Source organism: Ovis aries, chromosome 16, assembly GCF_016772045.2.
Source record: "Ovis aries strain OAR_USU_Benz2616 breed Rambouillet chromosome 16, ARS-UI_Ramb_v3.0, whole genome shotgun sequence".
Lineage (NCBI taxonomy): Eukaryota > Metazoa > Chordata > Mammalia > Artiodactyla > Bovidae > Ovis > Ovis aries.
The window spans coordinates 3,810,770-3,829,481 of NC_056069.1; the positions used below are offsets into that span (position 1 = coordinate 3,810,770).

The 18,712-nt window shown below is 47.4% G+C and overlaps 1 long non-coding RNA gene across 3 annotated transcripts in view; it reads right to left on the minus strand.

The window, feature by feature from the left end:
- The window catches only part of LOC121816785 (uncharacterized), a 118,082-nt gene extending 108,913 nt beyond the window's left edge, over nt 1-9,169 (minus strand). For 2 of the 3 annotated variants that reach the window (XR_009596705.1, XR_006056475.2), the window contains exon 1: nt 8,770-9,164. This is a non-coding gene — a long non-coding RNA (uncharacterized LOC121816785). Of the gene's footprint in view, nt 1-8,769 lie in introns of all 3 variants that reach the window. The other variant, XR_006056474.2, reaches the window with a different exon arrangement.
- Between the last annotated feature and the right edge of the window lie 9,543 nt (nt 9,170-18,712).

Below are 18,712 nucleotides of genomic sequence, written 5' to 3' on the forward strand. Positions count from 1 at the left end.
AGAGCCTGACCAGAGTGGCAGGGGAGGGGAGACATACCCCAACACACCAGGTTAGAGCCAGAGTGATCAGGAGGTTGCCCACGTGATTGGAGGGTGAGAAGCAGCAGCAGGCATGAGACTGCAGGAGCATGAAGAAAATAAGCTAAAATAAAATATTTTAGGTTTCCCATTACTAGAGAAGAACATTAGAAATACGGAAAGGCAGAAATCTGGAATCAATCTGTGGTATTGCATTAGAGATATCAGTGTGAACTTACGGAGAAAGAAAGGCAGATAGATGACAGATGATTAGATAGGCAGATGATAGATAATTAAGCATTGTGTGTGTGTGTGTGTGTGTGTGTGTGTGTGTGTGTGTGTACATATATTCCCAACTCTGTCTTCTGAGAGCATCTAAGAGTAAAAATAGCTCAAGACAATGAGCACACCCAGCAAGCAGATCTTGGTTTCTAAACATCATTTTCCATTAAAAGGAACAAGGGGTCTGTGTAGAAATGGCTGTTCAAAGACATAATTTGCTATAGGCCTGAGCATTGCTGGATATTCTTGACTCGCTATGCTAAGGATGAATGGATCTGACCTGACCATTCCTTTCCAGGCCCACCTCAGAGTTGTGTTTGCAGTGAACAATCTCCAGAATGAATAATGTCTCCCTCGAGGATGAAGAGGAGTCTTGCTTAGTACTTGCTATAAAAGCAGTGGATTTCCTAAGCTCAGTGTTCTTCAGCTGTAATGCAAATGCCGTGCATCTATCCGGGCCATTTCACGTTGCTTCAGTTGGACTTGGGGGCAGGAAAACGGATTCAACTACGGTGATGCTCATGTTACTTCCTGTGTCATGAGTAATAAAGTCCTTTGTCTCTGACTCAGGCGTCTCATGTACTCTGCCAGTATCCATGAAAGAGAAACAGGCTGTTATTACTTGAAAGTAAGGTAAAATCAAATCCCAGACCCAACGATTACTGATTCCAGGGCTGGGCCAGGGAAAGTATGAGCCATGCCTGGAATATCTTTTACGGTGAAAATGAGAGACGACTCAGAGCAACATGGCAACATCAAAAGGGTACAAAAGGCAGCTCAAAGGAGTTCTTATTGGGCAAATCTGGGACAATTTAAACATCAGAATAAATAATGATAGTAACAGATTATAACCTACTGAACAAGGTAGGAACCCATGACTTTATACTGAGGTAAGTAAACAAAATAGACAAAGATGTACAGAAGTGTTAGAGGATTTGTGCAAAATGCTCCTCCCTTTATAAAGGATACAAGATAGGAACTCTTTGGTTTGCTTGCTTTTAAGAAACTATTCTCCATTTCCCAATATTTTGAGGGAAAATATATAGTCTGTTTCCTTAGGCCCTGAGGTCTGGATGAGAATCTCTGTCTCAGGTGTGGAGCACATGATGCTTTCCTGGCCCATCAAAGTAGGCCATGCTTTTGCCCACTGGAACTAATTCAGAAACAGGTGCTTAACCTAGCCTGTTCAATCAAAACAACCTCAAAAGGTTTGTGAGAACAAAAAAATTCTTGCTTTTCCCCATTGGGCTTGCATTTGAAACAGTGTGATTTTGGAGCTTCTCAGCCATCTGGGCACCATAAAGGAAGGCCCTGGAACTCTTGGGGAAACCATTCTGAATCTGTGAATGAACGCTGCTGCCATGTCCGGAGGCCCAGGAACGGGTGAGAATCCTTGATGTGTATGTATGTTTTTATTCCATGCCACCAAGCAATTAACCACATTCGATCCTGACACTATAAATCTGGTGAGAGCATCTGATCCCACAGAGGAAGGGCTCAGTCCTACAAAACTGCCCCAATTCTGATGCCCTTTTCAAGTCCAGGCTGTTACCTGTGTTTCTGATTAACTGGCTATAAACTGGAGTTTCCCATGAAGCCCTCCTCAGGTTCCAATGGTTGGCTAGAGTGGTTCACAGAACTCAAAGGAATATTCGCTTGCATTTACCAGCTTATTATTAAAGGACACAACTCAGGAACAGTCAGATGGAAGAAATGCATAGGACAAAGTGTGCACGTGGGAAGGGCACTGGCCTTCCACAGCCTCCCCAAGTGCAGCGCTCTCCCAGCACCTCCACAGATTCGTGACCCAGAAGCTCTCCAAACCATCCTGTAGAGTTTTTATGGAGGCTTCATTATATAGGAATTTGATTAAATTATATAGGTTTGTAAATTAAATTATATAGGTTTGGTCATTTGGTAATTGAACTGAATCTTCAGCCCCTCTCTATTCTTTGGAGGTCAGGGGACAGGAAAGTTCTAACCCTTTAATCTCCTGGTTGGTTCCCCTGGGCAACCTGCCTCCATCCTTATTTGACCTAAGTGCCTTGTGCTCAGTCATATCCAGCTCATGGACTGTAGCCGGGCAGGCTCCTCTGTCCATTGAATTCTCCAGGCAAGAATACTGGAGTGGGTTACCATTTCCTCATGCAAGGGATCTTCCCACTCAGGGATCAAACTGCCTTTAGCACCTTTCCACAAGTCGCTCATAACATAACAAAAGACATCCTTCCAATTTCTCCTTTAGGAAATTTCAAGGGTTTTAGGAGCTCCGTGCCAGAAATGGGGAGGAAGATCAAAAACATATTTATTATAAATCACAATATCCCAATATGTTTATAGACTCTACATCCTTATTGAAGTCTTCCTATAGGAGAACTCAGAAAACTTGTTTCTCTAGTCTCTTTGCACCTAGTCACAGGCCTGTATTCTGCGTGCCATCAATAAAATGTATTTATGCAGATTTTGAATATAAAGTAGCCAACCTAGGCAAAGAGAGGGTTGCTCAAAACACACTTTTCTGGTAAATGTAGCAGTAGAGGCCTCTGGTTGCCCGATGGTTGAAAAGTCACATTACCGGCACTGTATGAGCCTCAGTACTGGTAGGAGCATTAGCTACACAGAATCTGGAATCCTGACAGCAATGCATGCTATAGCACTCACCGCTTGGTCATCCCAGGGGCAACAGTTTTCTCATCATATTGATTCCCCAGAACTTTGAGGACATTATCTCTGGCAACTTAGCCTTGACCCCAACTCTTCCTCCTTGCGATAATTCTAAATTTCCCAGTATCCTTTAGTTAATCTCCTTTTCTGCTTAAGAAGATGCATTCAATCTCTGTTGTACACAACTGAAAGTCCTGTCTGATTCTTTTTAAAAATATTGTTACCAGGAGTGGGGTAACGGCAGTAACAGAACTTGAAACTTAGGAGATGAAGAACCCGCTCGTTAGCGACTGAAGCAGATGACTTTTTACGCAGTGGCTAACATCTGGTCAAACTGTCTGCTCTACCATAAGACTTCATGCCAATTGAGGTTATAGAGACAGAAGAAATAGTAGGAAAATTCCAGAATAGTCATCCATACTGACTGCTTCTTGCCATTTTTAATAAAATCCTAAAAGAGAGAGATGATCTCAGACAAGGGCGAGCCAGTCTGCAAGCAGGTGGAAGGGATACAGCTTTGCTGAGAGAGGCACTGTCTGACTGTGACCCAAAATCTCAGCTGACCAAGAATCCCATAATTGGAAGCTTTATAAGTGGAAAACGCCTAAGTAGCAACAATGAAGCTACAGCATTGGCAGAAAATGAGATCAGGGTCTCAGGTTATCGTCTGGGGCTTCCCTGGTGGCTCAGCCGGTAAAGAATCTGCTTGTGATGCGGGAGACCTGGGTTCAGTCCCTGGGTTGGGAAGATCCCCTGGGGAAGGGAACAGCTACCCACTCCAGTATTCTGGCCTGGAGAATTCCATGGACTGTATAGTCCATGAGGTCACAAAGAGTCAGGCACGACTGAGTGACTTTCACTTTCACTCTCAGGCTATTGACTAGAACCTCCCCTTAACAGTTTTCTGTCAAATAAAGGTGTGTGTGTGTGTGTGTGTGTGTGTGTGTGTGCACGCGTTCAATTGTGCCCAACTCTTTGCAACCCCGTGAACTGTATCCCATCAGGTTCCTCTGTCCATGGCAAGAATACTGGAGTGCGTTGCCATTTCCTACCTGAGGGAGTCTTTCCCACCCAGACACTGAGCCTGCGTCTCTCGCATCTCCTGCATCGGCAGGCAGAGTCTTTACTGTGCACCACCTGGGAAGCCCTTGAAGGAGGAGCGTCGACCAACACACAAAGACCAAACAAGAGGAGGCGTCTCTCCACCCAAGATTACTATTGCTAATATTGACTTATTTGGCTGCACCAGGTCTTAGCTGCAAAACGTGGGATGCTCATCGCCTCACGCGGGACCTTTGGCTATGGCCTGTGAACCCTTAGTTGTGGCATGTGGGCTCTAGTTCCCTGCCTGGACCACCAGAGAAGTCCCAAGATTACTACTGTTAATGGCCCCAAAGAATCACCCAATGAACTTAGGACTAGAGGATTAGGCAGAACACAGAGAAAGAATGGGTAAGAGATGGGACTGTTTAGGCTTACATACTACACATGTAAGCCTTACATGCTGTGGTTACTCACACATAAAGTCCCTGAAATCAAAGACTGGATTTGTATCACATTTTAAAAAATTAATTTATTTGAATTGGAGGCTAATTGCTTTACAATATTGTGGTGGTTTTTGCCATACATTGACATGGATCATCCATGGGTGCACATGTGTTCCCCATCCTGAACCCCCTCCCACCTCCCTCCTCATCCCATCCCTCAGGGTCATCCCAGTGCACCAGCCCTGAGCACCCTGCCTCACGCATCAAACCTGGACTGATGATCTGTTTCACATATGATACTATACATGTTCCAATGCTTTTCCCTCAAATCATCCCACCCTTGCCTTCTCCCACAGAGTCCAAGAGACTGTTCCTTACATCTGTGTCTCTTTTGCTGTCTCACATATAGGGTCATCGTTACCATCTTTCTAAATTCCATATGTATGCGTTAGTATGATGTATTGGTGTTTTTCTTCCTGACATTTTTGAGGGATACATATTTTCAAAACAATCTGAGGTTGGCCCTATGATAACCTGGAACTGTTAAACCCTAAAAATAATCTTTGGAAGTCAAACTCTCACAAGAAGAAATAAGCCACTAAAGCCGTGAAGCCCCCAGAAAAGACACCCACCTCAATACCTGCCTCAGATGTAACTGAGATAATAGGCAGCATCCTCTCACAACTGGACCAGATAAGCAGGTTGCCCATAATCACCTGGATTCCTGGACTTCGAGATGGATACAGTAATTGACTTTGGACTTTGGATAAAATACAGAGTATATGCCCAGAAAGAATGGTAGGTGTGGAGGTTGGGTAACTGAAAGGATGAGCGACAGCAGACATTTTTAATTGGCCACTCAACAGCCGCTGACAACTCTCTTCCTCTTCATGTCCCCCTAAGGGCACAGTTGAAAGCTATTCACCTTTCTAATCTCCTTTGCAGTTACGGGTGTAGTGACCCAGCTCTGACCACTACAAAGTAAGGGAAATCACTGGGCGGGGATTCCAGTAATGATTTTTTAAAAGAGACAGGCTCAGCTGATATAAGTAAGGCAATTTAACTTTTTCTTTTTAAAAAATATTAAAAACATTACATACAAACTTAAAGTCTCCTTTGACCATCCCTCAACTTTTGCCTCTTACCCTCCCCTCCTCTCTTGTTATCAGGTTGGTAAACCCCCTGCCAGACCATCCTCATGCATTTGAATATATTTGTATTTGTATATATTCAATACATATATGTGTGGGCATCTAATTGTGTGTATGTTGTTGTTTAGTCCCTAAATTGTGTCCGACTCTTTTGCAATCCCATGGACTGTAGCCTCTGAGGCTCCTCTGTGCATGGGATTTCCCAGGCAAGGATACTGGAGCGGGTTGCCATTTCCTTCTCCAGGGGATCTTCATGACTGAGGGATTGAACCTGCATCTCCTGCATTGGCAAATGGATTCTTTACTCCTAAGCCACCTGGGAAGCCCCTTAATAGTGTATAAATAAAATATAACATTGCTGGGGTTACATATACGGAATCATATTGACAGCATCATTGTATATCTTGCCTTTTTCATTCAACAATATGCCTTACAGATATTTTCTTGCCATACTTACAGATCTACCTCATGCTCTTCACCTGCTTCACAGTTTTCCATAGTACAGATGCTCCACAATTTATTCAGCCTTTTTTTTTTAAACTGATGGACATTGAAACCATTGAGACCATTTCCAATGTCACTATTTACTTCTTAGAAACAACACTGAAATGAAAATTCTCCAAGGCTCTTCGTGCACATGTGCAAGTATTTCTCTAGGGTAGATACTCAGAAGTGTAAGTGCGGGGTCATAGGCTATGCACATTTTTATTTTTATGTCCTTTTAAAATTTTAATAGATCCTGCCAAATTTCCCTCCAAAGTGGCAGTACAAATTTATAGTCTCTCAGCAGTGCATGAGAATTCCCCACACTCTCAACAACTTTAATTTTTTTTTTCTAATCTGATGGGTAAGAAATGGCTTCTGGTGTGTTCCCTTGCAATTTTCTGATGAGTAGCGAGTTCAGCTTTGTTTTCCTGATTCTTATCACAACAGGGGCTTGTTTTGGCCCCAGAAGCTCAGTGGGTGCAGGTCAAGGATCTGCATTATGTAAAGGAAGGGTATTTGGAGTGGACAGCACCAGTCAGGTTCTCGTGCCTTTGCTGCAGGAACTTAGGGAAGTTCACGTATCTTCCTGGTTCAAAGAGCGTGCCTGCATGCTAAGTGGCTTCAGTCGTGTACCGACTCTTTGCGACCCTATGGACTATAGACCGCCAGGCTCCTCTGTCCAGGCAAGAATACTGGATTCTCCAGGCAAGAATACTGGAGTGGGTTGGCATTCTATCCTCCAGGTTCAAAGAGCAGTGTGACAATTAAATGAGACAACACACAGAAGGGATTTAGCCCAGGGGCTGGCACAGCAGAAGCACACACTAAGCAGCTATCATTATTATTATCATGACCACCATCTCCACTCTGCGGATGCGTGACAGGTGGCTACTGACATGGCTTCCAGTGATCCCGCACCTCCTGGTATTTACCTCCCCCGCCTCCAGCCCATGTAATCGCTTCATCCTGAGTGTGGGCTGAACCTAGTGAATCTTTGCACTTACTGCAAAGATTACAGCAGAGCTGATGAGACATCACATCCATGACTAGGTCATGAAAGACTGTGGCTCCCATCTTGCTAACACACTCCTTGCTGGGACATCACATCCATGACTAGGTTATGAAAGACTGTGGCTCCCGTCTTGCTAACACACTCCTTGATGAGACATCACATCCATGACTAGGTTATGAAAGACTGTGGCTCCCGTCTTGCTAACACACTCCTTGATGAGACATCACACCCATGACTAGGTTATGAAAGACTATGGTTTCCGTCTTGCTAACACACTCCTACTGCCTTCTTCCTTTGTACACTTCGATGAAGCAAGCATCCGCGCAGGAGGGCCCACATGCCAAGGTTGGAGGGCACCCTCCAGCTCTCAGACAGTGCTAGAGAAACCAACAGCCCTTGGGAACTAAAGGCTGCCAGCGACCATGCTGGTCAGCTTGGAAGGAGACCGTTTTCCAGCCATTCCTTCTGGTGACTTCAGCCATCACTGACACCTTGACTGCTAGTCTGTAAGGGACCCCGAGCCAGAGGACCCTGCTAAGTCGCACCCAGACTCCTAAACTGTGGAAACGATGAGGTAGCAGATGCTGTGCTTTTAAGACACGGAGTTTGGGGGTAATTTGTTACACAGCAGCAGATAAGTGATACATGGCATTAGTTTCTTGAGGACCACCTTTCCTGGTCAGTAGCCTCTCTCCTAAAAACATGAGAGTCATGTACATTTAACCGCAAACAAACCTGCTCAATAGTTCTCTAAAGCAGGAAGATGTTGTGAGCTATTTCAAAGCCAAAGTTTCTGGGCATCTTCATAGCTGTTAGCTTGGTTTGCCACTCCACGCTTTCAAAGGTGGGAGGTGATGCCCTGTGACAGTCAGATGGACCTGGCTTCAAGGTCAACTCTGCTGCTTCCTTGCTGGGCCACCTCGGGCATGTCACTCCTCCTCGCTAACCCTCCATTTCCTCAACCATCAAGAGGTTTCAAAAAGAAACCTCTTTTCCCTGGGGATGCAGAGATACAGGATATTACCAAGCAGCCAACACACAGTAGGCACAGAATTATTACCCTTTCCTCCCGAGACTTTTGACCTTGAAATGTTTGCCCCTTCACACCCAGAGAAAACACTGGAAAATATGTCACTGTAATGGTCAAATCCCAGCTCTGCTGAGAAGGGAAGCCCAGATTTTTCATCACAGGATTAAGAATAAAAGTGGATACGGTATGGGAATCCATTTGAGAATGGACAGTATTGTAAGAGAGCGTTATCAAAATGTTCAGCCCAAAAGGGAAAAAGAGAGAGAAAAAGAGAAAAATTTGGAGTATTACTTAGAAGGCTGAGAGTTGATTTTTTCTTTTAACTTTCCAGTTAATCTTTTCACTCACCTTCTAGGTAATTAAGGGCTGAAAAGTAAAAGCCTGCTGGCTTTGGAGGGACCCTATCTGGGGCACTTTCCTTTATTTTTTTCCAAAAGAAATACTCTCTCTAAAACCACAAACCTGCACCTGTTTCCCCTGATTTAAAGGCCCCCAAAGTGATGTTTTCAATTAGTAGATGCCTTTCTTTCTAAACTTGATCTCAGGCCAAAGCTTTATAACTAAAACCTTTATTTTCTCTCACAGCCCTCCTCCAAACAAACAGATAAGAAAGAGAAGGAAGCATCCAATGTTTCTTACCTTTTGTTAACTTTCTAATTGTGAAAGTGCAAGCTTTTCCTTCAATGGAAGAACAAATCCTTTGAAACGAGAGCAAGCGACAGCCCCAGGCCCATTCTGGCCAGGGTTCAGACAGCCCGGCCTCAGGATGGCTTGGGAAGGACTGGTGGCGATGCCTTGAGTTTCAGCTCTGACCAAAGCCGGCTTCTGCCTGCTCCCCTCCCCAGCCAGAGCCCTGTCTAGACAGTCAGCCCCGTAGATTATTCCTGTTTCAGCTCAGTTCCTCCCTTCACCCACTCTGCAGTGATGGCGACTCACTGGAAAGGACTAGCTGTTGCTGCTGCTGCTAAGTTGCTTCAGTCGTGTCCGACTGTGTGACCCCACAGACGGCAGCCCACCAGGCTCCCCCGTCCCTGGGATTCTCCAGGCAAGAACACTGGAGTGGGTTGCCATGTCCTTCTCCAGTGCATGAAAGTGAAGAGTGAAAGTGAAGTTGCTCAGTTGCATCCGACTCTTAGCGACCCCATGGACTGCGGCCTACCAGGCTCCTCCATCCCTGGGATTTTCCAGGCAAGAGTACTGGGGAGGGAAAAGGACTAGGGGCCCTTCCAAAAAGATTCTTGTGTTCTCTGCCCTCAGGATGTTTCAGCAGGGGCAGGGGAGGAAAGAGGCACTCTCCATGTTATGAAAAATGGGTGCAGAAGAGGAATGCCCAGGGGGTCATACCTACCACCCAGCTCCTCTGTGGGTGAAGGCAGCTTTGAAAGCAATTAAGGCAGGTAACTTTTTCATAAAGAGAGGTTTTTGAGAAGTGGCAGTTGATATTTGCTTTTTTGGCTATTCTGCATTCAATAATGTGATCAGTCCAATGGCCCAAGGTTAGCATTCTCGCCACAGAAGTGGAAAGGGCAGAAGTCCCCTCCCACCAACCTGAAGCAGAGCACAGCCCTCTGGATATGGAGTGACCAGAGTTAGCAAGTAATAAGATGCCCAGTTACATTTGAGTCTCAGATAAACAACCATTTTTTGTCTTCTAAAAAAAATATTTATCTAAAATTCAAATTAACTAGGCATCCTTTGTTTTCTCCCCAGTGCCTCCTGGAAGGAATGACCCAAAGGCACAGAGTGACAGCTGGCTCATCGCGGCTCTAGCAGGGTTAAGAGTCCGGGAGGGCACATGAAGACCCAGAGCTGGCAGCTCCGTTGGTGATGACAAGTGTGCCATGGTGATAGTGCCAGCGGCATTGTATGACTGGAGCCACCACAGGGTGGGGTCTTGTCCCTGCCTCAGTTTCCTCCTTCCTGCTAAGGCACATCCCCCCACCTTCCTCCTGATTCTGAGAGCTAGCTGATAATCAACCAAGGAATTCCTTTTCTGATCATGTGTTTTTAACTATAATTTTCCAAAAGGTATCTCCTGAGCTAAAAAAAAAGAAAAAAGTTCGTGCTCTTATACTGTCTCCGGGCAATTCCTGGCTGGGGGCAGAGGCCAAGACCCCACCCTATGTGACCCCAGCCCCTCAGGACGGGCTCACCTTGTCTGTCAGGTGGGCGGCTGTCCCACTCCATCGCCCCTGACTTGGAGAGCTGGGCCAGGCTGCATAAAGGCTAGGGGCTGGCTCTAGCCACCTTCTTCACCGCTGTTTGTGGGTTCACAGGAAAGGGGTCATTTATGGGGTTGGTTTGAGTGCAACCGGGCACTGCCATCCCAACACTGGCTACACTTCATTCACCTCCGAAGGCTGCTGCTGGCAGGGCCAGGGCAGTTTCTGCACTCAATCCTCTGCCAGTAAAGAGTCCGCTAGGCCCTCTTTTGACTGACAGGTGGTCCATCAAGCCACTTGGTAAAGAATTCAGCAGGGCATAGTACCCACCCAAGGGAGGGGATCGTGCCCCTGCTGCTCATTGTTGGATTATTCCTACAGGCCCCCTGCAGCCACTGGGGACCTGTCCTCCACCCACAGACTCTGTCACCCCTCCTCTCCGTCAGCCCTTTCCTCCCTGCATCCCCCTGTTTAAAAGCAAGAGGTTTGGAGTGGCGCAAATTCTAGTTGAGCCCTGGATGTTTCACTCTTTTAGTATGATCTATCACTGTCTCTCTCTGAGCCTCAGTTTTATCATCTGTAAAATGGGGGTAATAAATGGACCTAGCTTACGGGCCACCATAAGGATGCAGTGAAATGATGCAAGTGAGGTGCTAAAGCAACGCCAGGACATCCCCTAGTCTCTGCTCAGCTCTGGCCAGAGCCCACTTCTGCCTGCTCCCCTCCCCAGCCAGAGCCCTGTCTAGACAGTCAGCCCCGTAGATTATTCCTGTTTCAGTTCAGTTCCTTCCTTCACCTGCTCTGGAGTGACGGGAACTCACCCCACCCTGGGAGGCAGAGTTAGTTAAACATGCCAGCTGTGATGGACATGTCTTCCTCACCTGGACCACAAGCCCACAGACTAGTCCCTGTAGGAGGCCACAGAGAAAAGTCTCAACCAATGCTGGACAACCATGAATTGTAATAACAGTAATCATTGCTCCCATTTATTTAGTGACCTTATGTCCAAGAACTGCAGTGGGGATCAAAATAAAATGATTAAAAAAAAAAAAAAACCTGCCCTCATGAAGTTCATGTGCTTTCTCTCAGTGCTCATTCTCACCCCATGAGGTAAGTACTACTTTTATGCCCAATTTACAGATTAGGAAATTGAGGCTCAGAGAGGGTAAGTGGCATGTGCAAGATCACTCAGCTCAGCCCATAGTCAAACTAAGAATCAAACCCAGACTCCAGAGCCCCTCCCTTTATTACTATTTGGTTTCACTCAAGCTTCATGAGAAGGTTGTGCAGTACAGATTATCTGGCACTGTCTTGCCAACGATGAGGCTAAAGGAGGCTGAGTTAAGAGAAGTCACTCACTACAAGTCACCAGGTTGACTGGACCCACAGCTCCAAGTAAATCCTGGTATTTATGAATCCATAGGCTGTGTGCCCTCATCTTGCTGCCAGCAAGAACACTTCTGAACATCCCTGGAGAAGGCCAAGGACTAGTACATGGCAGGTGCCTCAAAAACTCTCTTTCATTGAAAGAGACTCCAAGCTTGACTCAGCTGTAATGAGAGCAGGAGGGACAGAAACCACAGGAAAGTCAAGGCATCTCCTTCAGGGCCAGAAAGAAAAGGTGCTGAACCGGTCCTCACCGTATTCTACTCCTTTCTCCTCATTTTTTGGATGTCTGGTAGGGCCTGCCTGAGCCACAGCCCCTCTTGGTGCAGTCCCCACCATGAGAGTTCAGGAAGCCAAACTCAGAAGTGGCTTCCACCTGAAATCTGCTGCTCCTTTGAGTTCTTGTCTGAGCATCCGATGAAGAGATAGTCAGGCTCATTCTTCACAGCTCCATCAAGGGCTTTTCAACATGACTTCTTCCCTTCTTCAAAGCCTTGAAACCCAAACTACTTTGTTTTTACCCTGCCAGCACCACAACCTCCTCAGTTCAGTGAGTCAGTTCAGTCACTCAGTCGTGTCCGACTCTGCGACCCCATGAACCACAGCACACCAGGCCTCCCTGTCCATCACCAACTCCCGGAGTTCACTCAGACTCACGTCCATCGAGTCGGTGATGCCATCCAGCCATCTCATCCTGGGTCGTCCCCTTCTCCTCCTGCCCCCAATCTCTCTCAGCATCAGAGTCTTTTCCAATGAGTCAACTCTTCGCATGAGGTGGCCAAAGTACTGGAGTTTCAGCTTTAGCATCATTCCTTCCAAAGAAATCCCACGGCTGATCTCCTTCAGAATGGACTGGTTGGATCTCCTTGCAGTCCAAGGGACCCTCAAGAGTCTTCTTCAACACCACAGTTCAAACGCATCAATTCTTCGGCACTCAGCCTTCTTCATAGTCCAACTCTCACATCCATACATGACCACAGGAAAACCATAGCCTTGACTAGGCGGACCTTAGTCAGCAAAGTAATGTCTCTGCTTTTGAATACACTATCTAGGTTGGTCATAACTTTTCTTCCAAGGAGTAAGTGTCTTTTAATTTCATGGCTGCAGTCACCATCTGCAGTGATTCTGAAGCCCCCAAAAATAAAGTCTGACACTTTTTCTACTGTTTCCCCATCTATTTCCCATGAAGTGATGGGACCAGATGCCATGATCTTCGTTTTCTGAATGTTGAGCTTTAAGCCAACTTTTTCACTCTCCTCTTTCACTTTCATCAAGAGGCTTTTTAGCTCCTCTTCACTTTCTGCCATAAGGGTGGTATCATCTGCATATTTGAGGTTGCTGATATTTCTCCTGGCAGTCTTGATTCTAGCTTGTGTTTCTTCCAGTCCAGCGTTTCTCATGATGTACTCTGCATAGAAGTTAAATAAGCAGGGTGACAATATACAGCCTTGACATACTCCTTTTCCTGTTTGGAACCAGTCTGTTGTTCCATGTCCAGTTCTAACTGTTGTTTCCTGACCTGCATACAGATTTCTCAAGAGGCAGGTTAGATGGTCTGGTATTCCCATCTCTTTCAGAATTTTCCACAGTTTATTGTGATCCACACAGTCAAAGGCTTTGGCATAGTCAATAAAGCAGAAATAGATGTTTTTCTGGAACTCTCTTGCTTTTCCACGATCCAGCGGATGTTGGCAATTTGATCTCTGGTTCCTCTGCCTTTTCTAAACCAGCTTGAACATCAGGGAGTTCATGGTTCACGTATTGCTGAAGTCTGGCTTTGAGAATTTTGAGCATCACTTTACTAGTGTGTGAGATGAGCGCAACTGTGTGGTAGTTTGAGCATTCTTTTGCATTGCCTTTCTTTGGGATTGGAATGAAAACTGACCTTTTCCAGTCCTGAATGCTGCTGGTAAAGGCGTTTTCTCCAGCTCTGTCCTACATGGCTTTGGAGACAAGCTGAATTTCTGCCTGACTAGGAAGAGGCTGATGCCTACTCACCTCATTGTATTTCTGTATTTGCTACCTCTAGATATTGGAATGGGTGCAAATACAAGCACTCTCCTTGCAAGTTGCAATTTAATTAAGCATAGACTATCTTCATAGTTTACTTGCTGGTCCCCCTGTGTATTACTCAGGAATTAACAGAAAGTAACAGAAAATCAATTCAGCAAGTTTAAGAAAGCAAAGGAGGGGGATGGGGGTTAGGTATCATTGGTTCATGAAACTCAGCAGTCCAGGATAGTATCAGTGCAGTTTCAGGCACAGCTGGATCCAAGACCTCAAACAAGGTAGGACTCAGTCTCTCTCTCTGCATTCTTTTTTTTTTTTTTTTTTTAAGGCACCCAGAGTTGGGCAAACTCTGGGAGATGATGAGGGAGAGGGAAGCCAGATGTGCTATAGTCCATGGGGTTCTGAAGAGTCGCACACGACTGAGTGACTGAAAAGCCACAAAAAGCCACCCAGTCTACGGTACTTTGTTGTGACAGATCTAGCGAGCTAAACACAACTCTGTTCTCAGGTGGGATCCTCTCACATAGTGACAGCATGGCCTCTGCAGCTCCCCGTTTACATTCCCGACTCCACCACCTGAAAGAATCTCTTCCCCCTGGCAGATCTACAATAACAAGCAAAACCAAACCCAGAACTGAAGCTCACTGGCCTGACTGGCAGCACCCTCCTGAGCCAGTCCCTGTGGCCAGGGAGACAGAAGAGGCTGCCTGGTCAGATCTGAATCTTGTGCCCACTGGGCCTGAGAACAGGGGGAGGGGGCACTCCCCTGGGGAAGGTGAGGGCAAAGGGGAGAAGAGTGCTATTGCAGGAGGTGCCGAAACAGCAGGCATCGACTCGAACCTACCCCTACCCACAATCCATCCTCCACTGAGCTGCCTGAGTGCTTTCTTCGTGTCTGATCTGACCATCTTACTCTCCTCCTTCAATAAAGTGCCATTATCTTTCCCTGCCTGCCTTTCCCATTTGCTCCCTTGGGATGCACTTCTCCAGATGCGCCAGAGCACTTGATAGGCACCCTCATCTTTGGAGGCCTGTGTCACTGCTTCCTCTGCCTCAAAACATCCTCACTCCATCCTCAAGACCCAGATTTTGAAAATCACTCTCTCTGGGAATCCTTCCCTTTTAAGCAGACCCACTTCATTTCCAAAGCAGAGCTGGATTCCCAAGTTACATGAAGCTAGCAATGTTTACATGTTTTGTCTACTGATGTATCCCGATTAGTGAAAGTGATAGTCACTCAGTTGTGTCCAACTCTTTGCAACCCCATGGACTGTATTTTGACCAGGCTCCTCTGTCCATGGAATTCTCCAGGCAAGAATACCGGAGGGGGTTGTCATGCCCTTCTCCAGGGGATCTTCCCAACCCAGGGATCAAACCGGGTCTCCTGCATTGCAAGCAGATTCTTCGCTATCTGAGCCACCTGGGAATATCCCCAGAGCTGGATAGGATGATGGTAAAAGTCTGGACAGATTGCTGAGGGGCAAATCTGTTTGCTATGTGACCTTGGCTAAGTTAATTTATATTTGTGTGCTTCCATTTTCTCAGGACCTAGCTCCCAGGACTGCTAACAGAAATGAATGAGTTAAGACATGAAAGATACTTGGAACAGTATCTGCTACTAAGCCTAAGAAGCTTGATCACATTACCTCCTGTTGTTTAAACATGTCCCTGTTGGGAATGACCTGTCTGTTCCCCCCACGGAGCCTCTGAAGGAGGGAATGTCTGTGCAACACACTGGACCCCTGGTGCTCTGTAGGCGTGCTGTTTCCCCAGCACAGAGAAGGTGCTCGGAACTTCAAACCCCAAGTGCAGAAATGAGTGAGTGAGCAAGCAAGTGCCCACACACAGAGCAAGAGACTCCATCGGCGACAGCGAGTGGACCAGTATTCCACCTCGATCAGCAGTCTGTACAAATTCCTCCCTGCCCCTGCAAGGGCTCACCTCTGAGCAACCCCAGCCTGGCTCCTCCAAGCCACTTTCCTCCCACCCTCTTCCCCCTACTTCAGCCCAAGTTCAAGTGCAAACCACCAGGACAACCCAAAGAACGTTCATGGATAAATCACCTGATTACTAACCAGGTCCACCCACCACACCGTTAACCACTATTTTCCCTGCGAAAAGTAAATAGCACCTCCTCCCCACCACCTGACCGTGAAGCCATTAAACCCAGGAAGGGCGTGTCGCCACAGCAGCCCAGAAACAACTTGAAAGTGGAAAAATACGGTGGATTTGGTGATTCAGTGGTCATGAAGATGGCCAAAATGTTTGGTTTCAGCCCGCACGGAACCTGTCCTCGTCCCTACCTCGTCTCTTCTAGGATCAGAGCAGGCAGGGCCTCAGAAGATACCTGGACAGGTTGGAAGCCCTGTGCCCCCTGCCTCCCCAAGCGGCAAGTTTACCCAGCATTTGAGCCCCATACGCCTAGGTCTGGCCCTGGAAGTGCCCAAAGGTTCTGACCCAGACAGGCGAACTTGAACAGCGCCCCCTAGGGGAAGTCAAAGCTGGGCTTGAGAAACCAGGGAGCAAGGCCCCCAGCACTTGGGCGACACATTTGGCTCCGGCTTCTGGCAGCTCAGGCAGAAAGAGAAACACATCGGGCTTGCATAGTTTTAATTTTCCAACAACAGAAAGCATGTTCAAACCTCGGCAGAGACAACATTTTTACTGGAACCAGGCTGCAGAAGGAATGTCTTGGGGCGCTGTGGGCTTTAAGGACAGTGGGCGACAGCTCGTGGGCTCTGTAACTGAAGCTGCACTGGCTTCGCGCTGGCTCTTCGGCTCTTAGAACAGACACCTGCTGAGGCGGCATGTGGTGCCTCCCTGGGCCGGGGCCGGGCCACTGAGAGGGCACGGCACACTTCCTGCTGCCCACGGCTGCCCCGTCATCCCCTCCTTTAGCACGGAGGATGCCCGTGCTCAGGTTACCCCCTCCAGCGGTGGCGGGAAGGTGGACCCCTCCAGGGCCCGAGAGTGGGCTCCTGTCTAGCACTCAGAAACGCACTGAGGAGGCGCTGACAAAGCAGGAGGCCTTGCTGGGGAGGGCGGCCGCGGCCGCGAGCAGCAGAGCAGGGCAGACCAGAGCTCTCCGCCACGCGGCTCGCAGTCTCGGGTTTTACGGTGATGGGACTGGTTTCTGGGCTCTCTCTGGCCAATCATCTGACTCGGGGTCCTTCCTGCCGGCGCCCGCTCGGCTCAGCCAACACGGATGCCGGAGGAGGACTGTGGGAGGCGGCAGGACACGTGGCCTCCCCTTTTGACCTTGCCCACGTTCTTCCGCTTGGCGGCGCCTTGTTAGTTCTGCGTGCCTTACCTCCTCTAGGAAGATAACTCACCCAGAAGGTCACTGTGGGGTTTGGCTGGGGCGGGTGGTTTCAACCAGTGTCCTTCCCCAAACACATCCACCTATCGGTGACACCGAGACGGCAGTGTGACTCTGAGGGCTGCGGGGGTCTTCCTCCCTCGCTTCTGGAAAGTCATGGTTTGGAGAGAAGATGTTGCCCACTGGCTCCCAGCAGCCAGCCTCCCACTTCATCTTTGCTAACAGAATCCTGTTTTGGCGGGGGGTGCCCAGCCCTAGCGGGCACATGATGACTCTAAGAAAGCCAGGACACCTCCATTCCCCTATATTATACACTTATTTTCCCATCCCTTGTAACTAAGGCTGAACCTGTTTACCCAGTGCTGGTCAAAGAGATGTCTGCTACGCCTCTGGGAAAACTCTTTCCTCCCTAATGGGTGGAAGGCCCCTATTTTCAGCCTTGAACACCGCGTGTGAAGACACGATGCTATGAGCTGTGGCAGCCATCTTAGATCTATGAGGAAGTAAGGCTGGACTCTTAAAGGAAATACATGGAAGATGGCAACGTAAAGAGAGAGAGTCCTTAACTCTACCCAGTACTCTGTAATCATCTATAAGGGAAAAGAATCTTTAAAAAAAAAAACAGTGGCTATATTCACACGTGTAACTGATTGCCTTAGCTGTGCACCTGAGCAGAGTGTCCAAATGTTAACCTGAAATCATTGCACCCACTTGGGACCAATTGTCTCCTTGAAGGTATCTAGTATAAGATGTCTTTATTGCTTGTTACTGGGCTTCCCCGGTGGCTCAGAGGTTAAAGCGTCTGCCTGCAATGTGGGAGACCCGGGTTCGATCCCTGGACCGGGAAGATCCCCTGGAGAAGGAAATGGCAACCCACTCCAGTACTCTTGCCTGGAGAATCCCATGGATGGAGGAGCCTGGTGGGCTACAGTCCACGGGGTCGCAAAGAGTCGGACACGACTACTACCAGTTGATTATTCTCTCACGTGCAGCCAAATATATCCTAATTAGTACAACGGGTATACACACAACATGGGAAAATTCAGTCCTGGGAAGACCACAAGGGGTCTTGAAAATAAAGCCTGCTTTGGAATAAAGCGATTCCGGCTTTCATCTTGGGCTTCCCTGATAGCTCAGCTGGTAAAGAATCCGCCCGTTCTAGTCTGCTGTGTGTTCTTAGAAAGTCATTTTTACCTCTCTAGCCCCTGCTTCCACCTGGACTGGTGTAACGATGACAGGGACACTGGATGAGAAAGTGCTGCGCCCCCTTTCCTCCTGGTTACCAAGTTGCTGCCAGTCTCTGTTGATCACTACACTTCCTCCAGCTTCTAAAAGCAGACTTAGAAGAACATGGGAGGCATCTGATAAAGTTTCATTGAACAAAAGAATAAATTCCTATTCTGCTCTCTTATAAAATGAGGTTTCAGTGGTATATTGGTTTACTTGGGTGACTTAAACAACAGCAATGTATTGTTTTGTAATTCTGGAGGCTGGAAGCCCAAGATCAAGGTGATGCAATGGTTTCCTCTGAGGCCTCTCTTCTTGGCTGTAGACGGGCAACTTCTTCCTGTCTTCACATGCTCTTCCCTGTGTCCTCACATTCTTGGGGTCTTTCTGTGTCCAGATTGCCTTTCTTATAAGGACATCAGCCTGACTGGATTAGGTCCCGTCCTAATGACCCCATTCTAACTTAATTGCCTCTTAA